The sequence below is a fragment of the Pteropus medius genome, unplaced genomic scaffold, assembly GCF_902729225.1.
Source record: "Pteropus medius unplaced genomic scaffold, Ma_sr-lr_union100, whole genome shotgun sequence".
Classification (NCBI taxonomy): domain Eukaryota; kingdom Metazoa; phylum Chordata; class Mammalia; order Chiroptera; family Pteropodidae; genus Pteropus; species Pteropus medius.
The window spans coordinates 2549-18425 of NW_024344241.1; the positions used below are offsets into that span (position 1 = coordinate 2549).

General features: G+C 38.3%; 1 pseudogene; it reads left to right on the plus strand.

Annotated features, from left to right (window-relative positions):
* Nucleotides 1-9460: 9460 nt before the first annotated feature.
* On the plus strand, nucleotides 9461-9586 carry LOC120607781 (uncharacterized; annotated as a pseudogene).
* Nucleotides 9587-15877: the final 6291 nt, after the last annotated feature.

The window sequence follows — 15877 nt, forward strand, 5'->3', positions numbered from 1 at the left end:
TCCTTAGGGATGATAACAGGTCTGTTTAGGGAAGGTTTGGAGGAAGAAATACAGCTTTTACCATGGCAGTGTTTCTAGGTCTTTCTCAAATTGACCCAGCCTCATCTTCATTAAGAGCTCCAGGTCTAATAACTGGGTGAGAGACTGTGTCAACCCACTGTGGCAACTGGAATCAGGTTTCTGGATACCAGACCTACAGGGTTTTTTGTTTTGTTTTGTTTTAATATAGATTAAGTTATATTTAAGTAAGCCATCATTTTTGTTATTGTTGTTTCTGTGAAAAATGTGAACAACTAGCCATTTCCAAAAATCCTTGTGGGTCAAAATATTCTGATTAACACTTTGTTCCTGTTGTCTATAATATTTGTACCCACTCTGACTCTAACAGGAAAGCTGGCTCTCATATCCTGTCATATCCCATTGATATAAGGAGGCCCATTTCAATGGCAACATCTCCCACCGTCATTTCTCCAGCTTTTCAACAATGCCTGTGTTCCCACCTACATTTCTCAGTGCCATACTGGGGGCAATAAAATGCCCTTAGATTTCTTGGTGATTCTACAAAAGGCCTTAACCTACTGAGACATAGAAACTGTACAATATAAAATTTTTTCACTTCCTTCAGAAATATTTTACTCTTCACATACCATGAGTATGGGATCTGTAGCCATTTGTCCAGTTATCTGCTCTGATCTGAAAAGGTAATAAAACTCTTATCTCCCCAAGAGGGCCAAATAATTACAGTCCAGACTCTGTCCTTTGGCTAAGCCCCAGGGTGCTAGCAAAACTGAAGCACTGGCTCCCTAGGAATTTACATGCCAAAAGGGATAAGCCTAGAATTTGGAGCCATCCCTGGTTGTAACAGTGAGATTCACCTAGATAGATAGATCTATCTCATCCTTGGAAAGGCACATTTACATTCCAAAAGTTAGGGTAAGAACCCAAGGACTCTTTTTGTCCAGTTTCAAAGGAGTAAAACAAAAAATTTTTTTTCTCTCCTTTTGGGAGGGGAGAGGAATGGCCGTCTCTCTGCTGTATCTACAAAGGGAAAATCCATTGTTCTCCACTCTTTGGGTATAACTTGTCACTCACAAAGAAAGCTTCCATCAGCTTTCATTGTATCATATCACCTGCTGGACTAAGGTGTGGGGACTGGTGCTACAATGTTACTCTGGCTGCTGATCTGGTTGTATCAATAAAAAGCTGTTTTCTCTGACCTCCATACCATGTGTTCCTACCTTATCCACATACATAAAGTACATAGCTGTGCAAGTGGAGTTACACCTGAGACCTTCCACAGTTCATAATAAGACATATTGTAAAGGAAGTGTCCTCTGGGCCCTCTCAGGGTGTGTGTTTGGGAAGAGATGTGGTGGACCACTATTAACGTTCCTGTCCATTCCAACATTCCTTTCTCCCTTAGCCTTTAGATTCCTTCCTCTATATTATACCAGGAAGGCTTGACATCTCAATTTTATTGAATATAAACTATCTTTGAATCCAAATTTTACCCAACTAACCAATTAAATTGTTAAAGCCACTCCCAGATGCTCAAGCTAATACACAAAATCCAGAAACCCCAGTAAGTGCACCCATTTCATAAACTGACCTCAGACAATGCCATGGTTTATTCTAACATTCTTAGAATCCAGTTCCAAACACATTTTCCAGGTTTCTACCAATATATACTAGTGAAACCTTGCAATTTCTTTGGTGTAAGCTATCTCTTCATAGGATACCCTTTGGGTCTTTTCCCTGAAGACATGCTGAGCTCTGACTCCAATTAGAGGCTTAAAGGTAAAAAGGAGTAAAGAGCCAGATATTGGGGGAGAATAAGCATCTTCTTGCAAGGTAACTGCCTCAAGTAAATTTATTACAAGGTTTCCAAGCAAGGGAAAGCTAATCTCACACATATGAAGAATTATTGCTTCTGCTGGCAAAAAAAAAGACTTGGGGATTCAAAGTTCTAAGCTTTAACTAAGCTCGCCCAGACGTCTCATTCCTTCCCAATCGATACTCTTTCATATAGAAAACTGGCAAGTCTGTGAAGTCAACTTACGTTATAATTCTGCAACCTGCACAATTAAAATTTTATTTTCAGTGAGATCAGCCTGCAGCTACAAAAAAGAAGAGATTTTTTTAGGATTGCTGTAGATACACTCTGGTTCTCTGATTCTGACGTGAACTGAGTGTTCAGTGGTCTCAATCTGTCTTATTTTACCCCCTGGAAGCTCTCCAGGGTATTCAGAAATAGTCACTCTATCTGTGGTAGGCAGAATTCTATGATGGCCCCCAAGATTCCCTCCCCCTGCTGTATACATAGCTTATACAATTTTTTTTCCTTGAATGTGGGTGGAACCTGTGAATATGATGGTCTATCAGCATCATAATTGTGTTATATTACATGCCAAAAGAATTTTACAGATGCAATTAAGGATACTAATCAGTTGACTTTGAGCTTATCAAAAGGGACATTATCCAGGCAAGCTTGATCTAATTACACCAGCCTTCTTCCAAGCTAACCCCAGAATCTCATTTTTGATGGTCCCTTTCCTGGAACCACTCCTGGTAAAAAGTACTGTGTCTATCAGGGTCAAGTCACAAAAAGGAAACAACGTAATGTATTTCAACAGGGGAAATTCAAATAAGGAACTGGTAGCAAAGGCATCAAAGGGCTGAAAGAACAACAGCAGAAATCCCACACTGATGTAACTCCTTCTCCCAAGGGTGAGGAGAGCAAATAGAAGAGTCTGCAGTTGTCAGAAACTAGGAGTTCGATGGAGGTGACTGTAGTAAGTTGAATAGTGAACCTCCCCAAATTCACATCTACCTGGAATCTGTGAATGTGACCTTATTTGGAAATAGGATCTGTGCAGATGTAAATAAGTTAAGAGAAAGTCCAACTGAATTAAAGCGGGCCCTAAATCCAATGACTGATGTTTGTATGAAAAGTTGCCACATGAAGACACAAGATACACCAAAAAGAACACCATGTGAAGGCAGAAGCAGAAATTGGAGTGATGAAGCTACAAGCCAAGAATTTCCTATAACACCAAAAGCTGGGAAAAGGCAAGGAAGGATTTTCCCCTAGAGGCTTCGGAAGGAAAATGGCCCTGCCTGGCTGCTGGTACATTTTACGGGGAGCAATGAGGCTTTTTCTCCTAGTGCCGAAGGAAAAAGGAGTCTGGAACCAGCTGCTGATGCCGGGTGGAGTGCCATTGCTGAGACAGCACACGAACAAGGAAAAGACTGTCCTCCCCACCTTCTCCTGCCTTTAAATCTTCCCCCATTGCCTCTTATGAGCAGAATATAAACCAAAGCCATGTGTCAAAGGAGAACTGTAGCTTGTGAAGTTCCCAGGCCCAGCATCAGAGAGCAACAGGAAGTGGTTTGATGCTGACAAGTGATAGGTAAAGGACGTGCACACTGTACATTTGTGTACGTTTGTGTTTGTGTATAAGGAGTCGCGGTTGCAGGGTGCAAGTAAAGAGATTGCTGGACTAATGAGCAGTGCTGATTACACAAATATTCTGCCTTCGTGACTGGAGAAAAGGGGGCTCAGGAAGTGTCTGAAGGAAAGTTTATTAAACAAAACTTGCTATGAGTAGGAAAAATATTGAATCTATACTTTCTGAAGGCAAATCTATACTTTCAAAAAGGCAATACTATATTAAAGACTGCTTTTGAGTTGGCAGGCCTTTTCTTGGTTTAAAGAAGGTTCACACACACACACACACACACACACACAAGTTCTAAAGTGTTTTGCCTTTAAATATTAATAGTATAAGCATTGGCTGCAGCATTTATTTATTAAATCTTTTTTCCTTGGTTTTGCACCTTGATCCTGCAGGGATGGTTCCCACCAGGTGGAGCGATGTAGCAGGAAAACGTAGTCTTTGGGTGCTTCTTTCCACTGTCCCCCACACACCTTCAAACACGCAGGGCCTTCAAACCACTCTGGCCTCCCAATTCAAAGCTCTGCCAAAGTTTGCTCAATAGATGGTCACTTTTCTGACCTTTTCCTTCTCTCACCTTACTGGTTTTCAATGCCAGTCAATTAACTGAAAAAAAAAAAAGCATTCCAAGTGCTAGCTAGAAACAGTAGCTACTATTTCTTAATCAACTACTATACCAGAACTACTACATTCCATAGTCACGACTCTTTGTTTGCAGCTAATAAACCCTCAAGAATCAGCTTGAGCAATACAGGAATTTTGTGATAAGGCTGCAAATACATTTCATGAGAGCTCAAAGCTAAAAATCAGCCTTGAAAAGTACTAGAACAGGAAACTAAAAAGTAGTCACGAGTCCAAATGAGAAAGCTCTGTATAACTAGGTCATTCTTTTCTCTTTTTGAATCAACTTTCTGTTTCTGTGACTGAAAAACATATAGTCACTCTAGAGCTCTTGAGTTTATACCTCTTCCATTCAAAAGAGTGCTCCAAATAGAACCTAAATCTCAACCCTGCTATCTCATTTCTAGAAGAGAGCTTCGTATTGGCTTTATTTGGAACATGTGTCCAAGCAGCTGAACTCAAGGGTCATTATGAGCTTGGAAGACGCCCCATAATATGTTTACCATACGTGTGATTCCTCATTAACTTTCAAAACAATTATAGGAGGTTTTATCATCTCTATTTTATAAATGAGGAAACTGAGGCTCAGAGACCATGGAAATAGGCTTTCTACTTTATGATTTTTGCTCCAAATACTGTACTCTTTACTCTATGTATATCTAATCATCTATTGTTGGATAGAGACATTGATTGCATTCATTTATTCATTTGTTCCTTCATTCATTCAGTTTCTATTGAGCTATATGCTCATCTAGGCTCTACAGAGATAAAGCTGTGAACAAAAACAAAGTCGTTGCTCTCACCATGTAATGAAAAAGGTAAGAAACAAATACATGTTAGGTGGTGATAAGTGCCATGAAGAGAATTAAGCAGAGTAAGAGTATGAGAATCGTGGAGAGAAGTACTGTCATAAAAAAGGGGTCAGAGAAAGACTTGCTGATAAGGAAGGCCTTATGCAAGGATAATAAATTCTGAAATCACAGTGGAAAGCCATTAAGTAAGGCAGTTTTGCTCAGGGGTAGAGAACTGTTGTATTTCTCAAATAATAATAAAACTGCATATTTATAGAGCTTTCCAGTTACTACCTGCTTCAACATTCGTTCTCTGATAACAGCGATTTGCTTTTTCTATATTGATTACCAACAAAAAAAGAAGTTTGCGAAAAAAACAAAAACCAAATTACCCTTCTTGCTGGTTAAATTATTGTGTTTGCTAACTCAGCTGAAGTGTTGCGAAAGAGCAACCCCCTGCCGGCTGTCATTGGGCTGGGATTCTGAGAGAAAGAGAGCGCCTTCACGCAAACTCATCCGTGTCCAACCCTTTCAGCTTCTTTCAGGAACTGAAACCTGTTTCCTCCTCGAGGACCCTACCTTCCCTGAGCTTCTCACATGGCTGTTTCCTCTCCTACAACCTTTGTGCCACTGAGCCTGGGGGTAGAGTAATACTTCCTTATTCCTCGTGGCCACTTCCAAGCCATTTTTCACTTTCTTCTTCACAGATACACCCGGCTATAAATTTCATGCCATTATCGAACTACTCCACCCGTCATTCCTCTTTGTTGACAGTCACCCACTGACTTTGGGAGTCATACCCTCATTCCTTGTAGAGGCACGCCACCACTCTGTCTAATACAAACCCTGTCTTAAATTTTGTGATTTCAATATGCACTTACATAACCCTTCCAACACCTTGGCCTCTCAGTTTTATGGCCTTTCATGTATTAGTCAACATCTTGGCTGCAATTTTGTCTTTTTTACTTAAATAGGTGTTTTGTTTTGTTTTGTTTTGTTTTGTTTTGTTTTGTTTTGTTTTGTTTTAAAGATTTTTATTAAAATGTAGCTAACATACAATATTGTATTAGTTTCAGGTGTACACCATAGTTATTCGACATTTATATACCTAAAAAAGTAAATGGCTGCAATTTTGAAGAATGGTATAGTAAGAAAGGCAGTGCAAGGAGCCCCCAGCGAGTCTCCATAGTTTTGGTTTCCCGATTACTACTGAAAAGAGAACAGTCCAGAGTACGGCAATTACAAGTTCATTTCGCCTTCTGTGCAAATCTGTGTAGTACTCACATCCCATTGTTGGTAATGAGCACTACTAATTCACCAAGTAACCAACAAATAATTTTGTTTTTTAATTTTTTTCATTTTGACTTGGAAAAAATTTCAAAACCTACAGAAAAGTTGGAGAAATAGTGCAATTAATACCCATATGCCCTTCACTTAAATTTACTAAATGTCAGTTGCAAACACCAGGATACTTCATAAATATTTCAGCATGTATCTTCCAAGATTAAAAGTATTTTCTGACATAAAAGAGAATTATCACATCTAAGAAAATTAATATCAATTTAATATCATATGATAAGATGGTCTATGTTTATATTTCCCTGATAGTTCCAAAATGCCTTTAATAGTTGGGTTTTTAAAAAAAAATTCAGGATTTAATTAAGGATCAAATGTTACATTTCTCTGTCTTTTAATCTAGAATAGTCTCTCGGATTTTTTTTTCATGGCATTAAAATATTTCAAAGAGTTCAGGATACTTTGTCTCACATTCTGGATTTGTCGGATGGTTTCTACATGATTTAATTTTTTCTCTTTGTTAAGAATACTACATAGATAATGTGAAGTATGTCTTATTGCATCACATCAGAAGGTACATAATATTAGGTTTTCCTACTATTGGTGAGTCTAAGCTTGATCACCTGATTAAAGTGAGTACTCAGGTTCTTTTCATATTAATGAAATATCTGTTTCCTTCCCCTCTCTTTCTTCTATTTTCAGATATTCCACAGACACAAATGACTGTTTACGTAACAAATGAGCATTTATCTTTTTACCTTCCTGGCATCTGACCTTTCGGGTTTTTCCTGCTCTTGGGCCTAAAGTATATTCCTCCAGACCCAGGGGCAAAAATGATTACATCCTGTAAAGTTCCCCTTACCTCTTGGACTCTTTGCTGCAAGTGTTACGCCAACATCCTGACGTTGCCTGACTGTTGTAACTGGCATTCCTGTCCTAGGTTGCAGTCTTTGTCTTGGATCTGGGGACCTCAGTGCAAATTCTTTTCTTAAGGTGTAAGAATGGCATACTGAATGATGGTTTCTCAAAAGATGTCCCATCCTAATCTCTCGAACCTGTGAATGGGACCTTATGTGGCATAAAAGGAGTTTGCGTATGAGATTAAGGATTTTGAGATGAGAAGATTATCCTATATTATTCAGAGGGACCCTAAAATGCAATTATAATGTCCTTATAAGAGGCAGATTTTACACTGACAGAAGATGAAAAGGCAATGTGACCACACAGGCAGAAATTAGATGGTGTAGCCACAAGCCAAGGAATGCTGGTAGCCACCAGAGGCTGGAAGAAGCAGGGACTAGATTCTCCCCTGGAGTCTCTGGAGAAAGCATTGCCCTGTCAATTGCTTAATATCAGCCCAGGGATACGGATTTTAGACTTCTGGTCTCTAGAACTGTGAGAAAATAAATTGTTATTTTAAGCCACCAAGTTGGTGGTGATTCGTTACAAAAATACTAGGAAACTAATACAGTAAATGAATAATTTGAAATGTAAATTGAATATATACAATGGAATATTAGCCATAAGAAGAGATGAAATACTGCCATTTGCGACAAAATGGATGGACTTTGAGATAATCATGCTAAGCGAAATAAGTCAGGCAGAAAAAGTTGAAAATCACATGATATCGCTTATATGTGGGATATAAACCTAAAAGCAACAAATGAACAGGACAAACAAACAATGACTCATGGACATGGACTATAAACTAGTGGTTACCAGAGGAGAGGGAGGAGGGGACAGGAGGAGGTAGATGGGGTAAAAGGGGTCAAATATGTGGTGACAGAAAGAAATCTAACTATGGGAGGTGAACATACAATGTAAATATATATGTGCCTTTCTGTTAAAATGTACAGCTGAAACTTAACCGGATTTCGTTAACCAAAGTCATCATTAAAAAATTAATTAATTAATTTAAAAAGAAATGTAAATTGAGACTTGGCATTGAATTTTGATTCTATCACTTTCTAGGAGTATAATTTGGGGCAAGTTACTTGATTTCACTCTCAGTTCTCGTTTTTGCAAAATGAGAATAATAGCCATCTCAGGGTTAATATAAATATTAAACGACAAAATATAAATGTGTTTGTTAGATATCTAGTAAAAGGCTTGACACATAGTAGACACTCATGCGAGCTTTTAGTACTAATTATTTAATTCAGCAAATATATATTTAGTGCTTGCTATGTTCAATACTGCTACTTTCAAGGAGTCTACATTCTAGTAGGAGACACAGATGATGAACTAATAAATGTTAAATATATAGCATGCTAGATAGTGGTAAATGTTATAGAGAACAAAAAGCAAGGCAAGGAGAATTAACTGTCTCTAATTTAGACGAGATATATTTACAAAATACCTTATAGTTTTCTCATTATAAAACATTGTTATACTAATCACAGCTACCATCTATCCAGTGCTTTATTTCAGTATTCTCACAACAATGCTTAAAGTAAGGATAAAATTATCTCTATTACATAAGAGAGGAGCAAGGCTCAGAAGTGTAATTAAGTCCTCTCAAACAACTGCCAGCTCAGGAACTGGACTCCAAGATCCAGGCTGTTTTAGCTGCTCTAAGCTCTTGCTAAGGACGTAGAAATCTGGCCGCTAGCTCTTCAGTCCTTACACAGAACATGGAGTGGCTATAATATCCCGTGTGGTTTATGCACATGGTTAGCCCACATCAAAAGAACAGTGTGTGCCCCAGGCTCACACTGAACATTTAACTTTGAGCCATTTTAGTCTTGGGGCTGTCTTTCTCCAAGGCAATATATTCTCTGAGTATACAGTCTTTAAGTCAGCCTTTCCTGGAGCAGTAATGAGAATTTTGTGAATGAAAGAGTTACATGGAAAGGTAAATTCTGGAACTAGTAGGATAAGCAAAGTGGAAGAGATTATTTAGTTATCATTGTTTTACTGAGGACTTCTTTAATAAAATAATAGTGCCATTAAATTACAAAAAAAAAAAAATGTTTATCATTGGTAGCATTTCCAAAATTTACCTGATGAGAACTTTTCCATGACTCATCTCTCAGAGCTAGTGAGCTGAAGATCACACTTTGAGAATCATTGCTTTCAGGAAATTCAATACCTATAGATGGCTTATAAACTTTTAAAACTCACTTTAAGAAAAAGTAACTTTATTTGTAAAGAATTCTGTCTATAAATGGAGCCTTATCACTCGCTCTAATATTTATAGGTTTAACCATGACTTTCTTTTACTCAGCGTGGTCAATATTCTTCCAGCTTCAGGTGATGGAATGCTAACTCAAATTTGCTTAAAAATTAGGGGGGATTGTCTACAGCCATGCCACCCTGAATGTGCCCAATCTCAAATCTCATCTGATCTCGGAAACTAAGCAGGGTCGGGCCTGGTTAATACTTGGATGAGAGACCACCTAGGAATACCAGGTGCTATAGGCCTTTAAAAAAAGGGGGAGAGGGGAGGATTTAGTGATTCCTATAATTCTGAAATCCATGGATAGGGCAACCTACAGGTAAGGTTTGATCCAGAAGTTCAAGCAATGTAATCAAGGATATAATTTCTCCATGTTCCTCACTCTGTCTTTCACGGTGTTGGCTTCGTTATCTGGCTACACCTCGTGCAGCACCACCCCACCCCCACACTACAAGCTTTCCTTATGCGGTTGCAAAATGGCTTTAGTAGTTCCAGACTTCTCATTCTCCTTCTACATCATCTCAAGAAGTAAATAGACTATCCCGGTCTGTCTCTTACAATTCCTGGGAGCCCATCTTTCCCTCACTGGTCCACATTGGGTTGCTTGTCCATTCCTAAACGAATCACTGTGATGCCAGCGATGGGATTTACCGAGAGATCTGAGCCAATCAGGGCTCACCCTTGGAGCTGGGGGTATGGCCTGATCCTATTTAAACTACTCAGCTGAGAAAGGGAAGAGGTAAATTCTCCACATCTACATAGAGAAATCTTACCATCTTCCACTAATCTTTGTCCCATATATTCTTTTTAAAAATTTTTTATTATTTTTATTATTGTTTTACACCTACAGCACTTGAGCTTCCTAGGTGGTTTCCCATTTAAGTATTAACCAGGCCTGACCCTGCTTTGCTTCCGAGATCATTCGGGATCGGGCGAGTTCATTCTAACATTAACTTTATTTAGCAAACACTTAATATTTTACAACTAATGAGCAAAAGTACTTTCCTAAGTGCTTCACAAATATTAATCTTTATGAAATTTTTTTTCTATGGATGAGAAAATGAGCAGAGTGGTTAGGTAACTTACCCAAGATCACATAACCAGTAAGTCGCTAAATGCTAGAAAGTGTCAGAATCAAGACTTGGACTCAGGTGGTATAGCTCCAGAGTTCCTGCTCTTAACTATCTCTCTATTTCATATTTATGATTGTTCTTCCTAATATGTCTTTATTAAAGTTGAATGGTTACACGCCTATTCCCCAGTAGATTTTTTATGAGTTTTTTGAAGGTAGGGGGCACTTCAGTTATACATATAATAAAAAAGATTTGGAGCAGACTATACTGAACTACTTATTAATTACTTTAGAAAAGAAAATTTCAGCTTACATATATTGTTTCATTTATAAACACAATGTATAAATATTATAAAATAATGCCCAAGAATGCTCAAGAAATGCCTGTTTGATGGTCAGTAGAATTATTGTATAGGAGATGCAGTGACTGCCATATGTATGACTTTGGGCATTTCCATATGCTGTCTGTCAGGTGACTCTTCTGTCATGGGCTCGTCTTCTGGATTTACTCAAAAATCATCAATTTATACCCTAGTTGCCTAGGAGGTGGTCTGGCCTTAAAACTAGCCCAGTAAGTGTGCTCTATACCAAATGGCTCTCGAACTTTTGTACAACAGTTCACTTAACCAACCAAAATACTCCTCAGCCCATCTTGCCTTGCCACCCACTTTTTGATAGAAGAGTACTCTAAAATGATAAAGATTTACAACAGGACATAGTTAACATACAAAATATTATTTGTTATAATATAAAACAATGCCCAGTACACTTTAAAAATAACTTCATAATATATCGTGTTGAAAATAGATAACACATGAGTGTAAGCAGCATATCAGCCATGAAGGTCCTTGTCTTAGCACAATTTGAACATTTGATATGTGGTTGCTTTAGCAATAGAGACATGGATTATTCTTTTAAGCAGCAATGTATACCACATGTCTTCTAGTCTAGTTATTAGAAGGTATAAATCAGAATTTGCAAAGATGTTTTGCTACACATTGAAGCAACATACTATAAACTCAACAGATAAAGGACAGAGAAAACCAAAAGCATCCCATAACTAAAAATCAATGCCAACTTTGACCAACCTTACCCTTGGCAGTAGATATAGACATAAAAATGCCTAAGGAGGTCACACACACAGGTGACCAAATGTCCTCTTTGAGGCAAGTTTGATTTCTGGATTATATTTTCTGGAAAGGAGAAGGGAAGGAAACAAAAGGAAGAGCAATCGGTTTACTGGGCCTTTCTCTGGCCCAGATATCTGACCACTTCCCAAGATGAACCATGCATAAGACTTCAAAATTGTCTTCATGGGGGTGGGAAAAACATGGGCCCCTCAGGGATTATATCCTCAGATGGCACCCAAGACCCAACCAAAGTTCTAAAGTTAGTTCATTCCACAAGAAGAGTTAAGAACTGTTAGTCATCTTGAAAGTAACTAGTTGGCTGCCTACCACATAAGGAAAATGGCCGGAAGAACTTTACATATATTAAAATATATAGCAATTGAGACTTCACAGTGGTGAAATCAATGTTCCTAGAAGTCTTTCTAAAATAAGAGCAGTGATACATAAAAGATGTAGCTACAGAAATTTTTGCTTTTGAATCCTTGACTCTGCAGATTGAAGAAAAGCAGCAAGCAGCAAAGCATGAGATATAAATCACCCCCAGGAAAAGGCAGAAAATGAACAGCAACAAATAACCCACTGGATCACAACCCCCATCCACTGGATCATGGCTCCATCATTGTCATAACATCTCTCTGTTATTTATAGTTACTATAAAATAATTTCCTGTTTGTTTCCTGGGAGGGTTATTTTTTAATAAAACTAAGAGTGTTTTAAATAATATAAATATGGGTAGATATAATTAATGAAACATGTACTATATACAAGTCACATAACAAGTTATATTTGACCAAATTTTATAGTAAATTTTGATATCCAAGTCATAGGGTATTTAGAATTGCAAATTAAATCTTATCTTAAGATAACTATTTTTCAGTTGAACCATTACTGTTATGCATTTTGTTATATGTTTTATAGAGAACATTCGCAAGCACTGAAAATTACTTACAACTCACATAAATAAAAAAATCCCTTCCATTTGAAGAGACATTAGTTTCAGGACTAAGCTACATTCACAAGCCTAGATAAAATATTAATGCTAGGTTTTTACCTCACCCAATTAAAAAAATTATAGGTGTACATGTATCATACCATGTTTAAGACTGTTGCCTGACCAACTAGAACAAACCAATAGATACAAAATTGTTTTACTTTAATAAACAATTTTGACCAAAATTTAAACAACAAAAATTAACAATCATTGAGAACTACAAGAATTCGAGATAATTCTGTCATGCCACCTGTTCAAAAGTGTCCTTTCCCATTGCTAGAATTCAAAAGATCCATGTGGAAATGTGCATAGCAGAATTGCAAAGTTGCAACCAAGACTTCTTGCTAAAACACTGCTTCAGAATTCTCAGTAAATTAATTTTAATTGATCAATACCAAGATTAATAACATTTAATAATTTATTGCTTTGGTTACCATTAAAAGGATCTAAGTCATACATTCAAATGAAAGTTTATGTAACGGGTCCTCAGATCCAAAGAAAGAACTCTATTCTGAATTTTTTCAAGGTTTCTCAAGATGATCCTCGCGGCTGAATTTGAAAATTAAGTCTGCCAGACAGATGGTGATTGATCAAAACAACCCTACCCAATCCAGAAGCAGAAAGCCTACTCGAGTCACCACAAAGAGAGCTTTTTGTGAGGAAGCCAAAAGTTGACCTCCTTAGGGCTGTATTCAGAAAGACCTCCAGGTCCTGTTCCTTCATCAGACCTGTCTGCACTGCTGTTCTTGTAATCTTTACTTTTTTGTACATCCTAATAATGTATACCACCACGCAAAGAAGATTAGAGATTTTGGTTCTTGCAACCTAAAATGTCCTAACTTATGAACTTCATTTTTAAACATAGTTTCATCTTGCCCATCTATTTTTCACCTGAGCCAAAACTAATTCTAGAGAGGCAATGGGAAGTGACTCCTGAGACAAAACAATTTCTCTATTCCTGAATTAGATTTCACATGGTCCCAGAGGTGGATTTGGCAGATGAAATGAAAACAAACAAACAAGCAAAAAACAATAACCTCAGAGCCACACCCAGGCCAACCTTTGTCCTTTTCCTATCCATCTCCCATTATTCTTTCTTTTGCAGGGAAGTTCAAAAGGCTATGGACAATGGGGAAGAAAAATATTGATTAGCAGCAAAAAAGACTTTCTGTTGCCTTGAATATCATCAGCACACATGTACACACATCATACACTCATACACACACCACCATTAATACAAAAACAAATGGTTGAGACTGACCCTCCCTGCTTCCATACACACCCACACATTTATACCTGTCTGTTGGAGGTTGCTTTGGGCATTTAGGATTGCCCTTAGTATTCAGTTTCATCTGATGTCACCTGGACCAAAATCCTGGAAGAAAGAAGCTGATTAACTAGGTCGTGAGCTCCACCTGTCATGTGCATCCCCTGCCTGTGGCCTATTATCTGTCTCAGCATCAATAGCAGAGACATTTTATCCTACCTCTTATGGTAGAGTTGACATCTTTTATCCTTCAAATTTTTGCCTTGACCTAGAGTTTTGGACTCTGAATTCCAAATCGCAAATAAGTCATTAGATTACTGACGGGGTTAGCTGAACAGGGCATGAGGGCATTTCTGAAGCATATAAGTCTGTTTCACAATAATATGCCATTAATGACACGGACAAGGAACACCAAACATTTTATAAGAGACGCAACTTTCTCATACTGATCTCATGTCTGGCTTCATATAATCATCTATCCCGGAGAAGATGATGTCAACTCTTGTCTCTCCATCCCACTCAAGGATCCAGACAGTGCTGCTACTTCTATAACAATTGCTTTTGAATGTCCCTGATGTGTGAGTGTGAAAGGGGACCCCGCTCCTCACCAGAATCATCCATAGCATGGCAGGAACTATGATCTATGGCTACTCTCTTAATTCAGAAGAGCCCCTTCGATGCCCCCTTCTGCCATTTAGAACAAATGCCTTTTAAAAAGGCAGGAAGAGAGCATAACAGCAAGGTCTGTGCATTCCCAGAAATATGATGTGGGGGGTATGGGAGACAGCACACCACTTGACTCATGTTTAACCTGGTTTTGAGAAGAAATGTTCCTTGGAATGTGGCAGGCCTTGCCATCCAGGGCATCCATGTCCAGGATTTGCCCCGGTGGGGCTGGGACCCCTGTGAGGGACCATAGGTGACTCCTCCTGGTGTTTCTCATGAATCTCAGCACAGGAGAGTGCAAGACTTTTTTTTAAGGCTGATCTCTTTTGCTTGGTGAAAGGTTACCTGAGTGACCGTCTCTGTTATTTATGCAAATATAGGCAAAGTAGACACATATTGTCCTGGAGATTAGATGAGCGAAAGCTCTCAGTGCTTGGCATATGGACTGGGTCCTAGAGGGGAGGTGGGCCATGCACAAAAGGAGACCAGGGCCTTTTGGGAGGATAGGGCTCAGTCACTCAACCCCTATTCCCTAAAAATCAATTGCAGGGTCTCTGGCAAGAGGGCCTAGAGCAGCCTCAGTTAAGGCCCAGATTTTAGGAAGGATGACCAAAATAAAACTATACCAATAGGCAAGAAAGATGGGACCATAAGCTATCCCTGGCATCAAGAAGACTGCTGTAAAAGGCAGTGGAAGTCTGGGTCCCATGGGGTCACTGACACTGAAGCAAATTCTTCTGATACCTCCTGGGGCTTGCCTGCTTTAAGGGAAGTGAGCCATTCACCGAATGAAAGATGTCTGTTTAAGAGCCATAAGACACAGAACTCAGGCCTTGCAAGTGCTCCCATCTAAGGATAACCCCACCAGCCCTGATGTAGCCTAAATATGACCTTTGTCAACATCAAAACTTTTGTTTGATGTTTCTCAAAACAGCTGACTTCCTCAAAGGCTGCACCAATTGGTACTTCTATCAAAAATGTACCAGTCCTTTAAAATATTTGCCAACCTGAAAAGGGGGAAAAGGGGGAAAAGGGGGAAGAGTTCTACTGTTGTTTAATTTGCATACGTTTGATTAATTCTGAGAGCAAACATATTACCATATACTTTTAGGTTCTTTCTATTTCTTTTTCTTGACCCTAAAATTCCATTTCTAGGAATCTAATCTAAAGAAATTCTCAAAAATAGTCACAAAGATAGACATACAAAGATGTTCATATGACATTGTTTGTAACAGAAACAAAAACTGAAACAACCCAAATGTCTAAAAATAAGGAACTAGCTGTACAAATTATGTTGTGTCTCTACTATGGAGAAGCAGAGAGTTGTTAAAAAGATTGAGATTGTCTACATATATGGACAAGGAAAGATATTGGAAATGTGTAGATAAATGAAAAAAGTATGTACAATAT